Genomic DNA, 26,835 nt, shown 5'->3' on the forward strand with positions numbered 1-26,835 from the left:
CTGGCATATCCATCTTTTTCCAAGCATATGGCATACTTGCGACACTTTCAGAGTGGTCTCACAACTCTTTTGGGTGGAAGCATCACTCAAACTCAAACTCGGGGATTTGACACATCTGTCACTTTAAAATCAAGACATAAAAAAGGAGTGTAAATTATTGCAACATTAGCTTTGTTGCTCGATTTTTTCTTTTTACAGATCCCCAATTTAGTCAGGTTACTTACATCTGAAAGAGAGGGAAAGTGTCTGATTAATATTATTTAATATTTCTATTGCAGCATCAATCAGGGTTTACATATAAAGACTAATGGCTTTAAGAAAAAGACAATCACATCACAGCATTTAATAGTTAGTCACAGCACAGATTTTATTATATTTTCTTTACACAACATAAATGATCCCACAGCCAATTGTTCAGTTGGTGTGTGCACTGTTGAGTCACCGTTTACCCTAGAGACAGCCACGTAGGCTTCTTAAAGGCACGAGTCCATGATGGATCATGGAATGTGCATGTTGTGTTATCCCCACGCTGACTTTTAATGATGAGCCAGTACATGTTGATGTGTTTGTCCATTGTTCAGGTTTGATTGCACTGTTCCCAGTTTTTTAGTATCTAATCATCTAAATTCTGTCGACATCACCAGTTCCTTAATGAATATTATTTTCTAAACCTTTTACAAGAATAAAAAATAAAATCATAAATTAATTTTCTAAACTTATTAGTATCTAGATCAAACATTAAATTAGTTTTCATTTAGAATGCAATAAATGCCGCTGATAAAAACAAAAGTAATAAATATTTTTGAAATAATCAAAGTAAAAGAATATATATTATTAATAAAAGAGGAATAGACTAACTGGTAGGGCACTGTCTTTTCCTTAACCACGGTGTGATTAAAGACAAATACTGATAAACATTAAAAGATCATTTAATTCATTCTGAATTTAATTATTTTATTAATACTGTAATAATTTATAAACAGTGCTGTACTAACAGTAATCCGTACTATAACAATACAGTTGGGGAAAAAAAACTCACAACGATTAAGGTATAATGCCACTGTTAAAAATATACAATTCTCCGAATAATCAAAACATTATAGTAATAAAAGAGAAAGATACTAACTGAGACACTCATATTAGCTTCTGTTGAGTCTAGATCTCATTTAAGCTAACAAAGAATAGAATTAGATCAATCTCCGTGCAATCTAAAATTTTTTATAATCTCTTTTAGTGTTGAACATATACCCATTGCTATTTAGAAATAGCAATTGGCATTATTCATTAGCGTTATTAGCATTATTCATTTAGTATATTTTACCAAAGGCATTTAAAGTGGAAGAGTATTTATAATTCAGGTACAATGCTCTAAACAATCTTCCCTCTGTCCTTTAAGGGTAGAACCAGAATCATTGAGAGAGAGAACTAGTCATAAAATATTCTATTGCATCTAAAAAATTTTCTGCATTGTGTAAAGTAGCACAGATAAGAATATTAGAAAAAAACACTCTCTACTGAATATTTTTCTTTACAGCATCATAGTACTAAATCTGTTCAAGTACTGTCAGGGATCTGTCCAGACATTCTGTAAAAGGTCCGTATTTGTAAAATTGGGAAAAAATTACTTGTAATTTGTGAATATAAAATAAACGCTAAGTCACATTCTTTCAACCAGGGTCCTGCTTTTGTGAATTTGTGCAAATAGGGTCTGTTATTGCAAAAAAAAAAAAAAACTTTTTCAAGGAGTTTTTAAATTGTAAAGACTTACAAGATTATGCCCAACACTGTAAAATTATAATTAAAAAAATTAAAATTTTAGAAATAAACAGCAATTGCTGCTACTAAATTAGAGATGCAACGTACAAATATTTGGTATTTTGCCTATACTGCTGAACGCAGAATATTCATTTCAGACGAATAAAGGAAGAAGTGTCTGTCGAAGACAAAATTTATTTAGATTTACATCTGTCGTTCTCTCCCCCCCCCCCGGGAAGAGTTTATTCGATTAACAAAACAATAATGAAGATAAACGAATTTGTGAAGGGTCTGAGTAAAGGATAAATTATTTTGTGAAATGTCCGTTTTTATGAAAAGATATTTTGTGAATAGTTCGTTAACGGACCCAAATCTCTTCTAAACAGATATCTGACTGTGACTACTCTTTCTTATTTGTATGGGATGAGTTCTGGTTATCTGGCTAAATGTCAAGACAAGATTACAATATTTTTATATTATTAGTATATAAAGATGCTTTTTTTAGCAACTTTGCTATGCATTCTTCAAAGATGTTTGCCAGTTGAATACGGCCCTGGCAGTTTAAATGTATGTGATCTTAACCAATACATTCATCCACAGATAAAGCTGATTCACAGAACATTAGCCCAAGTAAAATTCATAAAGTTTTAATTACTTCATTGAATCGCTTTATAGTGACGTTTTCAAGATTAACAAAATGTTGATGCATACGCTGATCTTTCAGCAAGAGAAATTTCTAAACTCTTCGTTCGAGAAAAACAACTCAGAAATATCTCTGTATTGTGATCTGCCGTGGCAACTACAATCGCCAAGGTGCTAAACAGATTTTAAACTTGCAAATTTAATAACAAAAAAAAAAAAAAAAAACACATGCAGATAGTTGTCCGGGGGTGGTTACGAGTTATACCTTCCGAGTTCCCCTCTCTTTTTATTAGTTCCTGGCGGCTGGCTACCCAGAATTATTCTTCCACAGATAACCAAACAAAATCTCCCCAATAACCCCACAAGCCAGTTTTTTAAAGTTGGGCATTGTACCCAATTGCACATCATTAGTTCCTTTATTTTTCAGAAAAGCAAAATAAATTATTATTTTACAGCACAACCACAAGTAATATTAATAAAAAAATAAATAAGTATCTGAATTAGAATAGTTACACAAGATACTAACAATGCCAACAAATGGTTTAGATACATAATCATTAAATATGTAAATAAATTACATTTCAACTTACCAACATGAATTAAGACAAAAACACAATCGTCCCTTCACAACTGCACACTTGATTTGTCCACACCGATTCCAGGGTGTGCAAACATCGATATCCCATTTTCATTCAGCATTTAAGTAATTAGCCAAATACTTTTCCAGGGAATCACCTAGTAAAAAAGTATTTTATGAAGAGAAAGAAGAAATATGAAAAGATTGCTTTACATTGTCCACGTAAACTGTCAAAAATCTTAGGGTAATGAAAAAAATACTATTATAGATATAGTTTGAGAAGATAAATAATTGAAAAAATTCAATTTCATATTAATATCCAATAAAGATAACTTAAATTTAAGATAACTTGCTAATCTGAATAATCTTCTAATTTATTATAGTATTTGTATTATGTATTTTAAATAAAACAAATTATAGAGTACAAATTGTTTTGCACAAAAATGTGATACACCTATAGAATAAAAATTTTTTTTGAAAGTATGCATGCTCATAATTTATTCAATAGTTAAGACAACCTAAAAGAATAATAATGAATGCAGTAACTGTGAATGAAAATGATAAATATTATCTAAATTTGTTCCATTTCTCTCAGAATTTTTTTTTAGATTAGTTTACAATAAAATTGAAACAAATTATTTTAGACATGATCAAAACCCTCTTCACTATTTTTCAGAAAATTCAATATTATCTTTCTATAGAAAATAAATTTTAATTAGCAATATATTTCATAGAAAAAAAGATACCTCTGTATTATGTCACTAAAATAAACATAAATCAAGTAATTTAACTAAATGAAATTTCATTACTAAACTGCTTCACACAATTTCGGCAGATCAAACAAAGGATTTCTAAGGAAGCAGAGAAAAACTTTGATAAATGAATTTTTATAACGATTTTCTTAAAATACATACATTTTACAAACTATTAACTTTAAAATCTAACGCGTGGTATTCACAGATATTTAATAAAATTCATTAATCTTTTTAAAAATTTCATGTAATTTTTTTATATACTGCTATGAAACGTACACTAATATTATAAATCTTTAATTAATAAGAATTACCTGTAATTAAAACTTTCATGATGATAAAATATGAAATCCCGCGCAGCCAAATACAGAAATGGCTTCCTCTAACAATAGCTTTTGTTTAAACAACGCCAATTGCTTTGGCGAAAAAGTTTGGTCACACAATCAATATAGGGTTATAAGAAGATTGATGGATAAAAGCTAGCGTCAAGCTCACTCCGCCCAGTTACCAATTCCTAAATTGACCAAATATCGACAAGGGTCGATATTTGGTCAATTTAGGAATTGGTAACTGGGCGGAGTGAGCTTGACGCTAGCTTTTATCCATCAATCTTCTTATAACCCTATATTGATTGTGTGACCAAACTTTTTCGCCAAAGCAATTGGCGTTGTTTAAACAAAAGCTATTGTTAGAGGAAGCCATTTTCTGTATTTGGCTGCGCGGGATTTCATATTTTATCATCATGAAAGTTTTAATTACAGGTAATTCTTATTAATTAAAGATTTATAATATTAGTGTACGTTTCATAGCAGTATATAAAAAAATTACATGAAATTTTTAAAAAGATTAATGAATTTTATTAAATATCTGTGAATACCACGCGTTAGATTTTAAAGTAAATAGTTTGTAAAATGTATGTATTTTAAGAAAATCGTTATAAAAATTCATTTATCAAAGTTTTTCTCTGCTTCCTTAGAAATCCTTTGTTTGATCTGCCGAAATTGTGTGAAGCAGTTTAGTAATGAAATTTCATTTAGTTGAATTACTTGATTTATGTTTATTTTAGTGACATAATACAGAGGTATCTTTTTTTTTCTATGAAATATATTGCTAATTAAAATTTATTATATATAGAAAGATTAATATTGAATTTTCTTAAAAATAGTGAAGAGGGTTTTGATCATGTCTAAAATAATTTGTTTCAATTTTATTGTAAACTAATCTAAAAAAAATTCTGAGAGAAATGGAACAAATTTAGATAATATTTATCATTTTCATTCACCGTTACTGCATTCATTATTATTCTTTTAGGTTGTCTTAACTATTGAATAAATTATGAGCATGCATACTTTCAAAAAAATTTTTTATTCTATAGGTGTATCACAATTATGTGCAAAACAATTTGTACTCAATAATTTGTTTTATTTAAAATACATAATACAAATACTATAATAAATTAGAAGATAATTCAGATTAGCAAGTTATCTTAAATTTAAGTTATCTTTATTGGATATTAATATGAAATTGAATTTTTTCAATTATTTAACTTCTCAAACTATATCTATAATTGTATTTTTTTCATTACCCTAAGATTTTTGACAGTTTACGTGGACAATGTAAAGCAAACTTTTCATATTTCTTCTTTCTCTTCATAAAATACTTTTTTACTAGGTGATTCCTTGGAGAAGTATTTGGCTAATTACTTAAATGCTGAATGAAAATGGGATATCGATGTTTGCACACCCTGGAATCGGTGTGGACAAATTAAGTGTGCAGTTGTGAAGGGACGATTGTGTTTTTGTCTTAATTCATGTTGGTAAGTTGAAATGTAATTTATTTACATATTTAATGATTATGTATCTAAACCATTTGTTGGCATTGTTAGTATCTTGTGTAACTATTCTAATTCAGATACTTATTTATTTTTTTATTAATATTACTTATGGTTGTGCTATAAAATAATAATTTATTTTGCTTTTCTTAAAAATAAAGGAACTAATGATGTGCAATTGGGTACAATGCCCAACTTTAAAAAACTGGCTTGTGTGGTTAATAAAATTTGTGGGGTTATTGGGGAGATTTTGTTTGGTTATCTGTGGAAGAATAATTCTGGGTAGCCAGCCGCCAGGAACTAATAAAAAGAGAAGGGAACTCAGAAGGTATAACTCGTAACCACCCCCGGACAACTATCTACATGTGTTTTTTTTTGTTATTAAATTTTTGCAAGTTTAAAATCTGTTTAGCACCTTGGCGATTGTAGTTGGCACGGCAGATCACAATACAGAAATATTTCTGAGTTTTTCTCGAACGAAGAGTTTAGAAATTTCTCTTGCTGAAAGATCAGCGTATGCATCAACATTTTGTTAATCTTGAAAACGTCACTATAAAGCGATTCAATGAAGTAATTAAAACTTTGTGAATTTTACTTGGGCTAATGTTCTGTGAATCAGCTTTATCTGTGGATGAATGTATTGGTTAAGATCACATACATTTAAACTGCCAGGGCCATATTCAACTGGCAAACATCTTTGAAGAATGCATAGCAAAGTTGCTAAAAAAAGAAGTGTATTTATACACAACTTTATATACTAATAATATAAAAATATTGTAATCTTGTCTTGGCATTTAGCCAGATAACCAGAACTCATCCCATACAAATAAGAAAGAGTAGTCACAGTCAGATATCTGTTTAGAAGAGATTTGGGTCCGTTAACGAACTATTCACAAAATATCTTTTCATAAAAACGGACATTTCACAAAATAATTTATCCTTTACTCAGACCCTTCACAAATTCGTTTATCTTCATTATTGTTTTGTTAATCGAATAAGCCCTTCCCGGGGGGGGGGAGAGAACGACAGATGTAATCTAAATAAATTTTGTCTTCGGCAGACACTTCTTCCTTTATTCGTCCGAAATGAATATTCTGCGTTCAGCAGTATAGGCAAAATACCAAATATTTGTATGTTGCATCTCTAATTTAGTAGCAGCAATTGCTGTTTATTTTTTAAATTTTAATTTTTTTAATTATAATTTTACAGTGTTGGACATAATCTTGTAAGTCTTTACAATTTAAAAACTCCTTGAAAAAGTTTTTTTTTTTTTTTTTGTGCAATAACAGACCCTATTTGCACAAATTCACAAAAGCAGGACCCTGGTTGAAAGAATGTGACTTAACGTTTATTTTATATTCACAAATTACAAGTAATTTTTTTCCAATTTTACAAATACGGGCCTTTTACAGAATGTCTGGACAGATCCCTGACAGTACTTGAACAGATTTAGTACTATGATGCTGTAAAGAAAAATATTCAGTAGAGAGTGTTTTTTTTCTAATATTCTTATCTGTGCTACTTTACACAATGCAGAAAAGTTTTTAGATGCAATAGAATATTTTATGACTAGTTCTCTCTCTCAATGATTCTGGTTCTACCCTTAAAGGACAGAGGGAAGATTGTTTAGAGCATTGTACCTGAATTATAAATACTCTTCCACTTTAAATGCCTTTGGTAAAATATACTAAATGAATAATGCTAATAACGCTAATGAATAATGCCAATTGCTATTTCTAAATAGCAATGGGTATATGTTCAACACTAAAAGAGATTATAAAAAATTTTAGATTGCACGGAGATTGATCTAATTCTATTCTTTGTTAGCTTAAATGAGATCTAGACTTAACAGAAGCTAATATGAGTGTCTCAGTTAGTATCTTTCTCTTTTATTACTATAATGTTTTGATTATTCGGAGAATTGTATATTTTTAACAGTGGCATTATACCTTAATCGTTGTGAGTTTTTTTTCCCCAACTGTATTGTTATAGTATGGATTGTTTACTGTTAGTACAGCACTGTTTATAAATTATTACAGTATTAATAAAATGATTAAAGTCAGAATGAATTAAATGATCTTTTAATGTTTATCAGTATTTGTCTTTAATCACACCGTGGTTAAGGAAAAGACAGTGCCCTACCAGTTAGTATATTCCTCTTTTATTAATGATATATATTCTTTTACTTTGATTATTTCAAAAATATTTATTACTTTTGTTTTTATCAGTGGCATTTATTGCATTCTAAATAAAAACTAATTTAATGTTTGATCTAGATACTAATAAGTTTAGAAAATTAATTTATGATTTTATTTTTTATTCTTGTAAAAGGTTTAGAAAATAATATTCATTAAGGAACTGGTGATGTCGACAGAATTTAGATGATTAGATACTAAAAAACTGGGAACAGTACAATCAAACCTGAACAATGGACAAACACATCAACGTGTACTGGCTCATCATTAAAAGTCAGCGTGGGGATAACACAACATGCACATTCCATGATCCATCATGGACTCGTGCCTTTAAGAAGCCTACGTGTCTGTCTCTAGGGTAAACGGTGACTCAACAGTGCACACACCAACTGAACAATTGGCTGTGGGGTCATTTATGTTGTGTAAGGAAAATATAATAAAATCTGTGCTGTGATGTAATGTCCTGTGATTGTCTTGTTCTTAAAGCCATTAGTCTTTATATGTAAACCCTGATTGATGCTGCAATAGAAATATTAAATAATATTAATCAGACACTTTCCCTCTCTTTCAGATGTAAGTAACCTGACTAAATTGGGGATCTGCAAAAAGAAAAAATCGAGCAACAAAGCTAATGTTGCAATAATTTACACTCCTTTTTTATGTCTTGATTTTAAAGTGACAGATGTGTCAAATCCCCGAGTATGAGTTTGAGTGATGCTTCCTCCCAAAAGAGTTGTGAGACCACTCTGAAAGTGTCGCAAGTATGCCATATGCGTGGAAAAAGATGGATATGCCAGATTTAATAATAATAAAAAAATTTCTGTTAATCTGTGCTTATAACTCTGAAAGTGTCGCAAGTATGCCATATGCGTGGAAAAAGATGGATATGCCAGATTTAATAATAATAAAAAAATTTCTGTTAATCTGTGCTTATAACTTAAAACTTATACTTCTGTGCTAAAAGTTCTTTCACTCTGTAATTCAAATTGATTCAAACTAATGTATGCAATCCTTTATTAGATTCACAATTTGAAGAGTTGTGCTTTTATCTATATACTTAACCATTGGTTGAAATCTTAACAAGGTATCTTGATTACAATATTAATTTGAAGCAACTTGTTCTCTTCTAGCTTTTGCCTGGATTCTGCTGATGATTCATGTTTGTCCCGGGGAATGGTCTCACAGCATTGTCTGCTTAAAGCTTTTCTGTGAGATATATTTACCAGGACTTGATTTTCTACAATGGTTTATGCAGAGTCTCATTTAGTTTGAAGAATATCTCTGTACCGTAACAAGATAACATTTCAGTCATTGATTTTGCTATATGTATTAAATATAATTGTATATTTTTTAAATTCATAAAAATAATTAAGCTCTTTATTTTCCAGCACGGTTGTCAGTTATTAATATAACTGAAGTCTTTGATTGGATTCTGATCCACTGTAGAATTTTAAAGTAACATGATTTCTATTTTTTTTATCTAGAAAAATGCTTTTATTTTACAGCTGACTAAGCAGACAATAGCATAGCTGCCAACTGTTCAGAATTTTTCGGATTTGTTCCTAACTTTTAAAACCAATCTGATATTTTTATAAAAATTCTGAATTTTCATAAAATTTTTGATTTTAAACCAATCCTTTTTTCTGATCGCCACAAGCATGCATCCTGTGATTATTGTGCTAAAGTAATTTTTAGTAGCTTTTTATTGGAAAATATTATTCCAATAGCTGTCTGTTGCTGATTATTTCACTAAATTATTATTTTTGGAAAAAAATTTTTTTTGTAGTATTTAAACACTTGCATCAGAAATATTTGTTTATGATGTAGATTATTATTTACCAGTGTTTTATAATTTGGAGATAAATAATTATATATTAATAGATAATGTTTGTTTTTAATATATTATACCGGTATTCCTAATTATAAAACATTAATATTATAAGTTTCCCACAAAAGATAGTGTTTATAGTTTTGTTTTACTAATTTACATATTTAAATGTATGTCTATTAATGTTATGATTTAATAATTAAATTTTTATCTTACTCTCGTAATTAGTGCGTATAATTTTGTCGCATATAGTGTTCCTCATTTTTGATTCATAAGGTTGGCAGCTATGCAATAGTTATAAAGAAAGACTTAGCTGCTCTTTTTCTCAGGATGATGCCACTGATAGTGGTCATAGACCTTATATGATTGCATCTGCAAGCACCTTCATAGAGTCAAGCTAGCTATCATACTCTGTCTATTGTGTAAGAACAAAAACAAATATACGTGCTTCAAATTCTCAGATCCAACTTGAATAATTTTTTCTTCTTCCTTTTTTATACTTTTTACATATGCTGTACTCTTACCACTAAAAATAAATATATTCAAAAGAAAATTTATCTCAATTATTTATTCTTTCTTGAAGATGTATATCAAGAGAAAGATACTATTTTATAGTACATATGTATCCAAGGTGCTACTACTATAACACTGCAACTATTTCAGTTTAAATGAATCTCAAGTTAGAATTTAATGCTACTATATTTAATTAAAATTTTGAAAATACGTCCAATAGTACGTTTAGAAGTTATTTGACTAAAATATTGATAAGTATTGTACAAGGGCTAGCTCTTGACCTGAGAAAAAAACAAGAGTTTCGGGAAACGAAAAGCGTTAGTTAACTTATTTTTAACGAACTGTAATTCAACTTTTTTTTATTTTCAACTAGCTAAATATCCACTCTTCGAACAGGATTAATAAAATCAAAAAAACAATAACTCGGTACTGAACAACCCAATGAAATCGTGGACAAAACAGAACGGTATATACTGACAAAATTAATAAGCAAAAACATAACAAAACCTGTTTTTTGTTGTTCAGCCCATTAAAATTGAGATTAACTGTATTCAACATTACTAGGCATAATATCGAAATTAACCATTAACTTGGAATTTTTGTAAATAAGTAATTTTTTTAATTTATATAATAGGAATTACCCATATTAATTAAGCATCATTGGCGAAAATAATAGTATGGCGCTTGTTTACGATTAATCTATACGAATAAGTACCTGAACTCCATAAATGTTGCTTTTTGTAACATAATGGCTTACTTTTTAGTATTTCAATATGCATCTATTACATTACTTAAATGAACTGAGCGTCAGCATTAACACTTTGACTCAGAATTTTCATTAAATATATTTTTTTTCATTATTTCTTTGTATTTATTCATGTCAGGATAGGTGAGAAATAAATTTAGAAGTTTAATAATATTTGGTGAGATGAAATATAACGTGAAACACCATGTCTTTTCCTGCATAAAAAGTCAAATATTTCAAACGCGGTTCACTTCCAAACAATTTAACTAATATGCAGTTATTTAAATCTTAGCGAAACAGTTATTTATAATTGAAACTTCTTTAATTTACAAAATCATTAATACATTTTTGAATAAGTCCCGCAGTGGACTGATCGTTAAGACACGGTTCCCAGCAGATCACCGAAGTCAAGCATCACTGGCTACGGTCAGTGTGCGGGTGGGTGACCACTTGGATCAGTCTACGTAGGGACCGAGGGTGTGCGGTATTGGTCCTCGTTAAACTGTGCTACCGTAAAGTGCTCGACTTCGCGCGCAGGTCGTCGGGCTACTGAAGCGGGGGAGCCATCCCCTCCGCAGAGGATCAAAATTGTGATGGCATGTCTTCGGATCATCCTCCGGGATGTTTCCCAGACCGTCGCCAATAGCCCATTGTGCAGCTCTAGTGCGACGTAAATTAACAACAACAACAACATTTTTGAATATGAATCAAAAAAAGATTTTTCCAAACTAATTATTTTGAATTTTATATTTCAGTAAAATATATAATTCCGTAATCTAACAAATATTTTTTATCAGCTGTTTGACTTTTTATTTTTAAAGAGAGAATACCAAAAAATATATATATTCTTACTAGGAATTAAAAGGCCAAAGAAAAAGAAAAGAGGGACAGCTGTTAATAAAACTGAAGTAATTTTCTACGTTTTTCCTAAGCAAATTAGTACCACTTTCCCATTAATTTTGCCTTTCATTGCAAAAGAATTTTTTTTAAATTTTAATTACCGCTGTTTTTAAATTATTTACTTATACCGAAACACATTTTGACAGACGTGACAAATTAAATACGTGATTTCAGATAACTTCAGAGATAATTTGGTGACATAGTGCTACCACGTAAATTTTTTTTTTCATTGTTGTTGTTTACGTCGCACTAAAGCTGCTCAATGGGCTATTGGTAACGGTCTGGTAAACATTCCTGACAATCATCTGAAGACATGCCATCACAATTTTGAACTCTGCCGAGGTGAGGCTCCCTTCGCTTCGATAGACCGATGACATGCGCGTGAAGTCAAGTACTTACGTATAACATTTTAACGAGAAACAATACCTCACACCCTCGGTCCCTTCACAGATTGATCCAAGTAGTTTTTCACCCGCACGCTGACAGCAGCCAGTTATGCTCGACTTCGGTGATCTGCTGAGAACGTGTCAACAATCAGTCAATTGCGGAACTGTTGTTGATTGAAATTATGACGTAGCGAGGAAAAAAAAACTAAATAAAGTACAAGCAATAACTCTTTTTTATTGTTATTAAATAGAGCTATAAAGTATCAATGATTTTATCTTTAAGATTTTTGAGGAAACAACGGCTAAGGCTTAACCAGTCAACCCCGCTTAAAGGAATATCATCAGTTCCAGCCAAATCTATGCAATTGAGCGGGTTATTCGATTAAAAGGATAGTGCAATATTCTATCCTAAATTTCTGCGAAATTTTATTTTTAATGGTATTTAATGCAAATCATAGTGTTTTGATTAAATAAACTTAGTTTTATGATCAATAAACAATTTTGATTAATAGTATCTGTGTTAGTATCATAAAATATAAATGTCATTTAAAGTTATATAAAAAGAAATCAATATTAGTGAATAGTATAATATATAGGTACTAAAATATTATTTGATCCCTTCCGAAAAAATCTATAATTGAAGACTATTTTTATACCCGTTTAATTCGTCAATTTATCAAAATTAGATTTTCCCTTTCAGTTTCTATTAAGACTTTCATGAATAATTGCGTATTCCTCTCAAACGTATAGTCAGATTATTTATTTAAAAAATTTTTTTCTAACCTCGTCTTGAGAATTTCCAAAATAATGAGCTGTTTTAGTTTGGAATTTTTTTTAATATATCGTTTCCCAGATTCATTGCCCCCCCCCCCTCTATTAATTCAAATCCATCCTTTTCTTGCTGAACTTGCAATCATTCTCAGAGTTATTCTCTGGATTAAGCAATAATTATTCTTACTTAAGAGAAAGACACACTGTATACTGATTTGTTACGTTTTTGAAATTTTTTCTTATGAAAGCTAATAGCGCACCAGGAGGGGACCACAAATCTTGACTACAAAACAAATCACTCTGTACCTTTTTAAAATTCTAAATGATGTGTAAGTAAGTACAATTTGTCTAAAGTAAGAACTCCCCTATTCGTCTGGACCTGTGGGGATGACTATGGTAACAAGGTATAACTATTTCAAATAGGGGTGTGGGTCACTATTTAGGATATATTTTGTCTCGGGTGGGGGAGAGAAAGGGAATCATTTTTCTTCATATTGCTCTAAAGCAGTGTTTCCCAAAGTGTGGTACGCGTACCCCCAGGGGTACGGGAACAGTTTAGCGAGGGTACGCGTCCTTATGCGAAATATCTTGCAATAAACGAAAATTTCAAACAAACTTATTTAAAAACAAAGCTAGCCATGAAAATTTACGATTACGTATTTTTCTATTTGCTATTTTTTGCGGAGTTTGCAGTTGATAATTAGTGGTGTCAACAGCCAGTTGTGATTTTTAACTTTTGTGCAATTTTTTTTATAGTAAAAAATACACTCATTTTTTTATTAGTGGTACACAGCATTACGAAAAATTTAGAAAGGGTACACAAAAGTCATAAGTTTGGGAAACACTGCCCTAAAGTAAAGAGAAGCTACCCTCCCTGAAATTCGCTATTCTTGTTTCCTTAGCAGCAGACGGCCTCAGATTTAGTGGCGGGGGGAGTTCTTACCGTAAAGAAACTATAATTCAAAGAGGGGTAAAACACTCGTCGCTCACTTCAATGTATAACTAGCAGCAAGATTAGATTTTTTTTTTCAATTTTACCCCTAACACCTGTTTAGACCAACTAATGAACAGGACCCTTTTGAAGTGACCACCTATTGTATCCTTATCTTAACTGAAAAACGAAAATTTCATTTTAGTTAGTGAAGCATTTCTCCAAAATAAACAAATTTTTTTCATTTCAGTACCTCTTCTTCATGCAATTAGGCGGGGACAAAAAACAAAGAATGTCAGTTTAAACGGGGAAGTTTAACATTAGTTGCATACAAAATGATTTGGTTCCATTCGTGTAAGCTTGTTATTCGATTATCCGACATGTAATTAAGTGGACATGACGCAAGAAAGTTCCAATCCGTTTTTCGCTCGAACGGTTTGTAATATAATGTTTTAATGTGAACAGTAACCTTCGTGCGACGAACTATTAGTATGCCAAATTTCATTGCTCTCTGTCGGATGGTTTAGTCCAGGGGTGGCAAACCTTTATGTCTCAACGTGCAATTTTTTCTAAAAAAATGTTTAATGAACTAATTAATTTATAGTTTGTCTAAAGTAAAAACTCGCCTAGCCATTCGTCAAGACCCTTGGCGGTGACTATGGTAACGAGGTCTAACTATTTCAAGGGATGTGGGGTCATTGCTTAGGACAGATTTTGGCTAAGATTCAGCGAGAGTAAGAGGACTTTTTTTCCAGTCTATTGTGTTAGCCCTAGAGTGAAGAGAAGCTACCTTCCCTCCCCCCCAATGCCCTCCTGTGTTAACATTGTTCGTCAATTCGGACATTAACAGGGCAGATTTGTTGGCCTCTCTTACAAGGGCACCATATTAGGTGGGCCAACGTTGCTCCCACAGTAAGGACAGATAGTACAGAGAAGAAAAGAACATCCATGCCTTGCCCGGGATTCGATCCCAGAACCTTTCTGGTGCAAAGGCAGTTCCCTAACCCCTCCACAGGCAGGTCGGCTAGCTACCTTCCCTGGAATACGCTATTCTTGTATCCATAGCAGCAGACGGCCTCAGACCATGTGGCGGGGGGAGTTCTTAGCTTAGACAAACTATAAATACTCTGTTAAATTCTGCATCCATTTATAATTGCATTCATGTTTTTAAAATATAGGAAAAAACAAGTGAGTGCGAGCGAAAAGGACACATAGCCTCTAACATAATTGGATATAAATAGGAGAACAGATTTTAAATTATCTTAAGTTAAAGCTAGACGCCCGGTGGCTGAGTGGTAGTGCTTTGCGCTCCCGTGCCACCGGTCCTGGGTTCGATCCTCAGGCCGGGCAAGGTTGACTCAGCCTTTCATCCCTTAAGTGGGTAGACAAATGAGTACCAAGCATGCTTGGGAACTAAACACTTGGGGTTCCGCGTTCGGCTGACCACCTAACTGGAACATCTGCTCCTGTACCCCAGAGCCCAATGTCAAGAAAACTGAGATGGGCCCAGTAGGCCTTGGCCCCCTAGGGGCTGTCGCGCCACTGAGTTTAGTTTAAGTTAAAGCTACATTTTTTTCCTTCGGCGTAATTTAGTTAAGCTAAGATTATAAGAAGTAAAATTATGACCGCGGCAGTACCTATAGAGTGGGGGGAGTCCCTCCCCCCTTCCTATATATGTGTGTGTGTAACATAAAGCGCTTCAACTAATCTTTTTATGTTATTCCTTTGTCGAAGTCTTTTTCTTAATTTACTATTCTAAACTAAACGCTCTTGCACTTTAATATTCACATCCTGTCTTGTAATCTACTTTTGGTTACTCGAGTAACAGTTTTGATTTTTCCCCTTATTTGAACTGTGAGAAAGACTTTTTCACTCGCCTTATTTAAAATATAGATTTTGTTTTATAACCATCGTTGAACAGCCGACCCAATTTTAGGTTTACGACTCCTAATGTTCAACTCTGTAACCTTGTAATTTTGAACAAATTCAGAAGCCAAGGAAATTTTTGTTTCAGTACCCTCAGAGGTATTGATTTGTTATAGGAACATGGACGACTTTGCAACTCGATAGATTTAACTTGCATCAGTCACCATTTACTACACGGGCAGTCTTCGGCCGGCTGTGGATGAACCCACGAACTCTTGGGCATGGGTTCAGTGCCCTACTATCCAGGCCTATAATAGATAGATTTTATTTTATTTTATATCCGTCGTAGAACAGCTGATCCAATTTTTGGGTTTACGACCACTAATGTTCAACTCCGTAGTTTTGTAATTTTATAATTAAAAACTGAAAAGTTCCGCCCCTTGTTTACGTTGCTGATCAACCCTCATGGTTGTTTCTCATTAATCATTGCGGATTAAGAGAAAAAAACCGTTTATTTCCTTAAATTACGATCGAATTGCTATTTACATTTTGAAGATGACTAAATTTAGACAAAACAATAAAATTGGTACCAATCAATAAAATTGGAACATCCTGTAGAGTTAATACTCAGTGAAGATGGAACCAAGGGAAAGAGTATTCGCCTCCGAATGAGGTGAACCAGATTCGAATCCCAATAATGGCTGGTCGATACGAATTCCGCACCCGGCTTGCACCTACTACAGTGCTGATGCAAAATATCCTCCACGGTAGACGGATTTCGTGGTTTTTTTCTTCGTGTAACGCAAACGCGGGTTAGTTTCAATAAAAAAAATTTCCCAACACTTGATCCAAGAGTTCCCTTGTCTTCTGGATTGGGTACAAAATTACAAGGCGACGTTGTTGAACATTGGTAACAGTAAACCCAAAATTGGGTCGGCTGTTGAACGACGATTATGAAATAAAATAAAAACCACGCGCTCCAATCACAATATTTTTCAGTAATATCCCGATTTTTTTTTTTTTTTGAGAGTCAGATTTAAAGCTCTTAAATATCATTACTTAAACTGCATAACATATTTGAGTTTGGATGGAGTTGGATGACTGCATTCAAATCATCCTATTACAATCATTGTTGTCGAAACTGGTTGTCGTAATAATTTCATTTAAAAACAATAAAAGGTTTCAACTTAAACAGGGCATTTCATAAAGTTCAACCTTAATGTATATTTTTAAAATCCTTGATGAAATTTAAGTAAAAAAACGAGTACACACATTAAGGGTCATAAATTAATATTTAGGCAAGGAAAAAAAAATCAAAATTTAATGAATCACGACTGATGAAGGTGGGATTGACTAAAAACTTGTGATTACTAGAGAAAACAAAACTTAGAAGGCGATTAAAACTTAACACGTTCGTGTGTCATCGGCCATTCAAACTGGTTTTCTATTTTTCATACCGCCTATTTACCAATTAATTTAACTGATACGATGAAGTTGTCATTTTTTCTCCTCTATGAAATATCAATTTGCAGCTTTCACAACGTGTTAGATGTAATTACAGAACACCCTGTATGATATACAGTATTTTACGTGATTATTAATTAGGTAATTTTCACAATCAAATTTAAATTTTAATAAGATAAATAGCTTTTCTAATACCTAAAATTTAAAAATATCATTTTTTAACTTCTTGTAATTACTACGTCTCTTCAAAATTATGTTGAAAAATTATGATGTTAAGAATGATATAAAATGTTTCATACCTTTTAAAATACACTTCTTTTTATAATCATTAATGAATAAAATACAAATAATCTTTAATTCTTAAAGGAACTTCAACATTAGTTTTGGACAAATAAATTTTACTGTAATGTGAAAATATTTTTAAATTCTTGAATTTAACTTCATAGATACGACGGAAATGCGAATTGCCATAGCATTTGTGCTCATATTTTCGACCGCTCTTTAGAATGAGCTATTGTAAAAAGTTGCATAGATTTTACGAAAAAAAGAACAACTTAGTGTTCAAACGATATTGAGGAGCATTTAGAATGTCGAAGGCACTCTGGAAAAAAAAAAAGTAAATAAATAAAATTCTGCTGCTTTTATCCTTGTGTTTCATACTAGGTTTATCAGGCATGTTGCAAATATTGATGAGCTTTCTTTAATATCATTGATGTTTGGAACAGTGTAGTCGATTCTGGTAATGCTGTCATTAAACTATAACTGAAATTTCATCTAGAAAGAGTCAGTCCAGTTTGAGCTTTATCCTAAGCACACTTCTCTTCAAATACAATTAATCCATATATAAAACGTAGCAAATCAAAATTGAAACATTATTTATTGATTACCAGTTAACCTCACTATTTTCCTTAGTAATAAGCAATGAAAACTCACCACTCATGCTCTAAGGCAGTGTTTCTTAACCTTTTTGGTATAATAGACCCCCTTTAAAAATTTTTAAGAAGTCATGGACCACCCCCCTGTGAAACAAATAATTGCAAAATCCATCCATTATTAGAAAACATTTCATTTTATCATTTTAATAGTATAAAAAATTTTTATAATTAAAATTTTTAATCTGATGGTTGCTGCTGCTTTTCCTTAATTAATAAATTTAACTGGGGGATGGTTTTTGACAAAGCTACATGTATATCATGTTCAACATTCAATCGATTTCGATGTTATATTTTTATTGTCACAAGTGTGGAAAATCCCGCTTCGCAAAGATACACTGTAGCAAACGGAATTATAGCTGCCATAGTTCGCTTTACAAGCAATGGGTAGGCTTCCAAACGTTTTCAAAATTAGGAGTAGACAGTGGACCCCCAAAATATAACTCATGGACCCCTTAGGGGTTCATGAACCACAGGTTAAGAAACCCTGCTCTAAGGAAAATCTTTTTCAATGGTGCATTAGAGTTCAAACAGCGATTTTACAAATAAACAATTAAAAAAAAAAAAATGAACTGTTAAATTAATGGGGTATGCCTTTTTATTCTATGCATGAATCATGGGGATAAGTATAGGCTTACTGTTTGCGGGTTGCAGCCCAAGGATAGTCAAAGGGTCATCTAAGAAATGACAAAAATAAATAAAATAAAAAAAGCTATATTCAATAATTTTTTTGAAAAAAATGTCAAAACTCCAAAACTGCTAAACAGTATGAGAAAGAGCCTTAGTGCAGATTATACATAAAAGGCCAATTCTATACATGCAAATAAAATAAAAATTATATATATATATTTTTTTCATGAGTAAAAAATTAACTAAATATTTCACAAATCTCATTTTCTGTATTAAATTTATGAAAATTTATTTTAGCCATGATAAAAAAATGAAAAAAAAAAATTATATATGTGTAACATGTTATGAAAAAATGAAACTTTACTTTACTTGTAGCTTTTTTTTAAGACTATGTACAAAAGCAGCTTCTTTTTTATATTAGGTTTTATTTCATACCAAACTTTGAGTACATTAACATTGATACAAATGGTAAATAAATTAAGAATTAAAAATACTTTTTATGACCATTTAAACTGTAGTTGATTTAGACTAAGAAGAAATAATACACTTCTCCATTTGATTACAAAACAAGAAATTATTATTTTAGGCTATAAAGTAGCAGTAACCATGTAAGCATAAACAAATACTGTTAATTCAAATAATAAAAAACAATTTAATTCTATTTACTTAAGCTGATTTGAAATGAGATCCACAATCCCTTAAGATGTTCTTTGGTCTCTTTATGTTTCTAAACAAAGCATAAAAAATAAATGCCCTTTTAACATAAAACGATAGTTGTACTGTAAAAAAAATTTCTTCCTTCATGTTTCAGCATTCATACATAACTTTTTCAGAAAAAAAAATCTATCTATATATATATATATATATGCTAGCAACATTTAGACCAATTTAAATTAGATATTCATTCAACACAAAACAATCCTATAAAAAATTTTAAAAAAAACTTTGATGAAATAAAAATTAGAGTAAATTATTTACACTTTTTAATATTGTGTTCAATAAACAAATTTTGTGTATTATAAAATCATATTATGATTGTGAGAAATAGAGACACTTTTTTGAAAAGCCACACAATCTCCGGTACACAAAAAAATATATGAAAACAGACACGAAAGCCACACATCAATTAAAACGAAAATGTATTAAAATTCATCTGAAAGTAAGATCCAGTCAGTGGTGTTACATCCTTTAGAACTGCTCTTAGAAGATATTAGAGGGTATGTTGTAATTTTGCAGTACAGCCAATGGTGGATACGATGTATTTTAGATGTAAATATAAACTACGAAGAAGTTAAGATACGTTTTCTACAGCCTCATGGACCCTCACTGTCATACTCGTACCCACAGAAGCCTTTGATATTAAAAGTAAATAAATCACAGATCATTTAGAAGGTTGAAGTACTAACAACAACAGGTTAAGATTTTTTTATACCGTCTAATGAGATAAAAATAATTAACAAAAAAATAGCACTACATCATTCCTAACTATTTCATAAAATTTTATAATGCATATGTTTAAAAAATTACTAATTCTGTTCATAACATATTGTAACAGAGTTAATAATCATAATTTTAAAAATTTTTTTTTATGAAATAAATGTTATTCATATCTTGTAACTATTTCACATATTTTTTGCATATCAAAAGGTAAACCATTTTTTAATAAGAAAAATATAATACACTTGCTAAAAATAAAAATGTTATTTTCGATACATTTTAGGAGACAAAAGTATGGGATAAATACTACTTTTGGTATGAATGATCATTGATTTATATATTGGTTTAAGAATTTTAGGCTTTTTACTCAGTTTTCCATGTATATTGTATGAAATGTCTTAAAGGGGAAAAAAACTTGTACAGCATACCACTTTCAATTAATAAAAATTTTGGTTTGCAATAATTAATGTTTTTTTTTTTTTTTTAAATATCAATTTCTATGCTACAAATTTGAAAGGTGTAGAAGAATGTTGTAGTTAAAAAAAAATATTTCTTTCATAATTCTTTGAGACCACATATCACAGGTCAAATCAGGTTGCTTTGAAAGTTGACCTAGCCTCAGAAAGTCATATAAGGCATCAAATGAAAGGTTTATTGCAATGGTGTTTCAAATCTTTTTTTAAACACCATTTACTTTCTTCTAAAGTAAAAAAAAAGTAACTTATAAAATAAAAGTTCTTAAAGTAACTTTTTTTAAGTAAAAAAAAAATACAGTTATTTATATGTATGCAAGTTAGTGGTTTTTTCAGTGAAAATTTTATTTTTTCAAGTGTTTATAACTTGGACAAATTTCAAATTAAAAACTGTTCGAATTGTTTACTTTATCATGTGTGCATGTTCCACCAAATTTCATTAAAATAGTAGGGGGGTCAGTTCAAAAGTGATTGATATATTGTTTAATGACTCATTATGAAATTTTTCCTTTGCTAATATTTCTTTCTACTTATTATATAAATATAATTCAAATTTTAAAGGATCTTTTTGATTGATAGTTTCTAAATCAAAAAATAAAAAATTTTACTCTTATATGCTTCAAATATAGATTTTTATATATTTATTATTTGATTGTTACAAAATTGTTTTTCTAATAAAGCAGTGGTAAGTTTAAAAAAAGCAACATTTTTATACTGCCACTTGATGCACATTTGACCTAACTCTTAATACACAGCAGTAAATAATATGTAATCAAAAATCTAATCTATCATCATGAAAGTAAGTAGTCAACTATTCGAAAATAAATTTCATGTAACATGAATTTTTTTCATTTCCAATATTATTGTTATTTCCACAGAATTTTTATCATTTCAATATTATTGCTTATCATGATGTGCTTAGATTCACAAATATATTATTACTTTTAATTACTTCCAAATAAATATATAATAATTGATAACCACATAAAAATTTTACCGATAATTTTTCTCTTGCCATAGTTTTATTAACTAGCGATAATTTTATTTTATTAAAACTGCGGGTTACAAATTCATTTATAAAATGTTAGAAGTAGAAACACTTTTAATGTCGAATAAACATAATATATAAACACTTAAACATCAATTTGAACTTTACTCCAGAATTATTTTTTATGTTACAATTATAATGCTTAATAATTAAGTACAAATGTTAGGAAATATGCATAGGATGATTAGACATTACATGGCATAATTATTCTTTTAATTTAGATCCGAATTTTCTTTTCCTTACAACAGAATGTAAGAAAATTATATAAATATTGCAGCTAAGCTTTTATAAGAGAATACTTAATTTAAAAGTATTAAGAGCAAAGTATTAAGAACATACTCTTAATATCAAAATGACATACTTTTATTTAAAAACAAATAATAAACATAGCAAAGAAAACATTCATTTTTATTGTTACATTTATAAATATCTAAAAATTCGAAAACATTTTCGCCTAATTTCTTTTTTAAACACAAATCTCCTCTTTTCCAGTGTCTGTTTACGAAATAAATGTAAACACAATCCATCAATGAACCAATTGTTTCATCACACCAAATACGAGATTACGCGAGAACACAGACAGGCGTGCACAAAATTATTGAAATTTTTATTTTAATTCACAATAAACGCGATAACTTCCCAAATTCTTGCAACCATGAGTGATAGTCAACAGCCAATCACAATGCGAAAAGCCCATTGATCGGACGTTATCATTTCCTTGTTGCCATTCTGTAGTAGAAACTATGGTTTAAAATTAGTTACCAATTCCTTAAAAGATAGAGACCCACAAGGGTCATCTAGATATCTGTAAGACACTAGATCCAAAGGTTTTCTATTTTTGTGGATCGGAATGTCGTGGGTCAGTTTCCAGGACTCTGGGAACTGGCCCACGACAGAAGCCCAGATAGAGTTCAACTCACTCAGAAGTTTCGCAGAGCTGCTTCCAAGGGAGAGTACAATACTTTTAGGGAAATTTTATCTAGCCCTGGTGATTTAGGTTTGGAAGATGAGAGGGCATTGTGAAGTCCCTGTAAGGTGAAGAGTTGATTGAATTCCTGATCTGAGCCAGTATTTGGTTGGCGGTTTAGAGAAGAAGGCTGCAAATACGCTTGCCTGTTCGTAGCGAAAATCGACATGGTAAAGAAAATATAGCTAATTTTGGTTGTTGTTGTTAATTTACGTCGCACTAGAGCTACACAATGGACTATTGGCGACGGTCTGGGAAACATCCCGGAGGATGATCCGAAGACATGCCATCACAATTTTGATCCTCTGCGGAGGGGATGACGCCCCTGCTTCGGTAGCCCGACGACCTGCGCGCGAAGTCAAGCACTTAACGGTAGCACAGTTTAACGAGGACCAATACCGCACACCCTCGGTCCCTACGCAGACTGATCCAAGTGGTTACCCACCCGCACACTGACCGTAGCCAGTGATGCTTGACTTCGGTGATCTGCTGGGAACCGTGTCTTAACGATCAGTTCACTGCGGGACAGCTAATTTTGGTAAAGGAAAAATTAAAATTTTCAATAACTCTTAAAGAAAAAAGCACCTTTAAGGGCTTTTAAAAAACGAAAAAAAGCACCTTTAAAAATCGCTAAACACCCTGTATCGGTTACAGGCTCATTAGGTTTTAGGGAGAAGTGGCTGCAAAGTTATTAGACTCGACCGGCCACTGGCACTTAATGAAAATTTGTGTAAGACATAATGCTGAATTTAATCATATTAAAGCATTCAGGAATTTGTACGCATGAAAACAAGCATGCTTTAAAATAAAGGCAAGATAAAGTTGTTTGAGTTCTTCCTTTTAAAGAATACTGTATATTTGAAACAATGGTGGAACAAATTAAGAAAAAAATTTCAACATACTATGTGATCCGTAAAATTTTATTAGCATAAAATAACAAATATTCAGATGCATTTTTTCCTTAAATTTTAGTTTACAAAGTATATTTGTCCAATACAAATTAATGTGATAATACAAATTGAATATACATAGAGGAAGCATGGATTGAAAATACTCATGAAATTGATATGAGTAATTTCATTAAAAACAATTCACACTTGATTACAATTTAATAAAGATTTATAAGTTTTAACTTGATTACAAAATATGATTGATTTCTCGATGACGAATAACATGTTGTGACATGTATTCCAATAGATACTAAAAACATGATGTAACTAGGTCAATTAATACGATTCCTTTATACTGTGTTTTATCTACTGTTTTATAAATCAATTTGACATACATGTTGCTGGTAAAACAGGAAAATAGTTGACAATTTTCTGTAAATTTTGTCATATTTATTTATTAGGTTAAATATGTTACATGTAGAGTAAGATAAAAAAAATATCTGTACACAAAAGTACATGCAAAATCATAATATGATATTCTTTTCTTCGTCACACAAATTTAGATCATTCTTAAATAATAAAAAAATGACTAAATAAAAATGTCTTTAAAAAAATTGAAAATTATTGTTTTTAATTTTAAAAAAAGTACTTGCAAAATTTAAGAATTTTCAGAGGTACGTCAGTGTATGGCATCCATCTATATTATTAAACTCCCCTACGCAGCCGAGAGGCAGAAATTCTACTGAGAAGTAGGAAGAGGGGCGATAGGTGAGATTCTTAAAGTTCATAACGAAGTTAGAGGTAAAGGCGAGATTCTTAATGCTTGTAACGAAGTGAAAGTGGTACTTGGAGGGACTTTCCCACTACATTTGCGATTGACAGAAGAGAATTACAGCACATAGCCTCATAAATTAGTAGTTTTTCACAAAATATTACAAATAAAAATGGTGAATTTTCAGAGCAAAAAGTGGCCGATTCTGCCACAGTCTCGAATATTCAACATGGCGAAAATCCGCTAAATCAAAACAATCAAATTGGCAGAAGAATCACTTGCATGCAATTTAATTAAAAACTAAAATTTTCATTCGATAAACTATAAAAAAAGATTTTCAATGAGGTGAACGGAGTTCGAAATCCAGCAATGGCTGTTTGCTACGAATTCCGCACCTGGCTCGCACCGATTACAGCATAGTTCTAAGGTAAAATATCCTCAGTTGTAGACAGATCATGGCTAAGAATCCCCTCGCTGGCAGGCTAACTGCAGAAGGTTTTCCTCTCTATATAACGCAAATGTAGGTTAGTTTCTTCAAAAAAGTTCTCCATAAAGGCAAATTTCTCCTAATTCTGATCCAGGAATTTCTTTGTCTTCAGGATAGGGTTCAAAATTACAAGGCTACGGAGTCGAACAACAGTAGTTGTAAACCCAAAACTAGGTCAGCTGTTCAATGACGGTTATAAAATCATGTGAAGCAGAGGCTCCTTTTTTCTTTTTTGAACCTCCTAGACTTCTTGAAAGATGCCAATCAGCTCAAATTAGGCTGACATAATCTTTCTATAACACAGTCTTTCTATTGGATTGACACAGCCTTTGTAATGACTAATTAGCTAAGAAGCTGATGATTTTTTTCCCGCTAAACACAAAATTTTGTTTTACAATCACCAGTTTAGAGACAACTGCAAAATACATACATTTTATTTTTGTTCTAATAGGAAATGTTATCAGTGATATACTTAATATTAAAAATTTTGCTTTTTTTTGGCACATGTAACTTTTACCATAACTGTATACTTTCCATTTATTTTAAAAATGTGGTTCGTTAAGAAAAAAATTTATGCCATTAAAAATTGTTTTTTTTTTCATTATTTGATAATGAGTAAAAAGATAAGAAAATATATTGTTATTTAAAATTTAGTTATAATAAATGCGCAAGTATTAAAGGAGATAATAGAAAATTTTCATATGTAATATTTTATAAACGATCATTAAAGATTTTTTTTATTTTCATAAATGTTCTATTTTCGTATTGAGAATGTAATATGAGAAAGAAAGTGCTTTTGAAAATGCATTAATCTAAAATATATATTGACTTATCATGAATATATCTCAAATAAGTTCAAATAGGAATACTTACGTTAATACAGAATGCATAAAAAACATTTTTTTAAGATATTGGGTTATACCAAAAAAATTTATTAGAAAAAATATCAAAGATGTAAATCACTGTAGTATAGGAATTAGTTAAAAAACTAATATACTTCTTTCTAAAAAATACAATAAAATTTTTAATTAAAAACTAGTTACAAGACGGACAATGGGATTTGCAAATTTCTACTTTTAAATAAACATTTTCCTTAAAACATTTCCAAAATTGAGCAACAGTAATTGAGCACATGCATTATTAATCAAGTCAAAATTATTGACTTTCAGTCAGTACCAAAATCTTTTTTCCAAACATTAATATGAATTCAACGATCAGTTATCAAGAAAATCAATAATATTTAAATTGAAAATTGTCAATAAAAATTTTAAAATATACAAACATGCGTTTAATATCACAGTATAATAAATCTATCCCACATAATTTTCATATTTTAGGTTTTAAATAAAAATTTTAAGCAGGGGAGCATCGATCTTTCTAATATTATCTAATATAATTAAGTACAACTACAAAATTTTGAATTGTAATGAGAACATGAACAAAACTTCAATAACAACTGTAGGGACGTTTGATTTTACAAATGTTATTATTTTCATAGGAAATACACATTGCACACATTTTACGTTTTTTAAAAATACATTAGGCAAGTAAAAATTGCGGTGAAATAACATAATGGTTCATAGCATTTGTATATATAGGAACTCCACGTTTTTTTCAGGTATAATGAAAATATCAGAATAAGTTATGCACTTTCTCTAATTAAATCAAAATGCATGTATATACTTTATATATATTGAGCAATATTCTGGCAATGACATTTATAATTTTGAGTTAAATTATTTAGCTATACTGCATCTTGAAAAGGTAAAAAAATATCAGTGCTGATATCTAATGGTAAAAACTGAAAATTTAATATAATACAAATGTTAAAAATAATAGTAATTTAGAAGGGCACAATAATAATTCAGATACTAATGAGCTTCAAAATATAAGCTGGATGTATTTATGCTGCATTTTCTGCTTGTCTTAAAAAATGATTTGGGAAAAACTATTACACTATTAAGATAATAGAAATTATTTTATAAATTTTTAAAATAAAATCAATATAAATTTTTCTTGAAATATTTGAATTTGAACATAAAG

General features: G+C 30.6%; 3 long non-coding RNA genes across 3 annotated transcripts; 1 reads left to right on the forward strand and 2 right to left on the reverse strand.

Moving 5' to 3' along the window:
* Positions 1–341: 341 nt before the first annotated feature.
* LOC147816266 (uncharacterized) lies at positions 342–4,253 on the reverse strand. Its single transcript, XR_015432460.1, has 3 exons — positions 4,041–4,253; positions 2,988–3,132; positions 342–671 (listed from the first exon to the last, which is right to left on the reverse strand). It is a non-coding gene; the product is annotated as an uncharacterized LOC147816266 (long non-coding RNA).
* Positions 4,254–4,285: 32 nt separating this feature from the next.
* On the forward strand, positions 4,286–8,579 carry LOC147816267 (uncharacterized). The gene is made up of 3 exons (XR_015432461.1): positions 4,286–4,487; positions 5,398–5,542; positions 8,324–8,579. It is a non-coding gene; the product is annotated as an uncharacterized LOC147816267 (long non-coding RNA).
* An 11,261-nt stretch (positions 8,580–19,840) lies between these two features.
* Positions 19,841–22,430, reverse strand: LOC147816268 (uncharacterized). The gene is made up of 2 exons (XR_015432462.1): positions 22,038–22,430; positions 19,841–20,069 (listed from the first exon to the last, which is right to left on the reverse strand). It is a non-coding gene; the product is annotated as an uncharacterized LOC147816268 (long non-coding RNA).
* Positions 22,431–26,835: the final 4,405 nt, after the last annotated feature.

The sequence above is a fragment of the Parasteatoda tepidariorum genome, chromosome 1, assembly GCF_982258835.1.
Source record: "Parasteatoda tepidariorum strain Cologne lab strain chromosome 1, Ptep-v5.0, whole genome shotgun sequence".
NCBI classification, from domain to species: domain Eukaryota; kingdom Metazoa; phylum Arthropoda; class Arachnida; order Araneae; family Theridiidae; genus Parasteatoda; species Parasteatoda tepidariorum.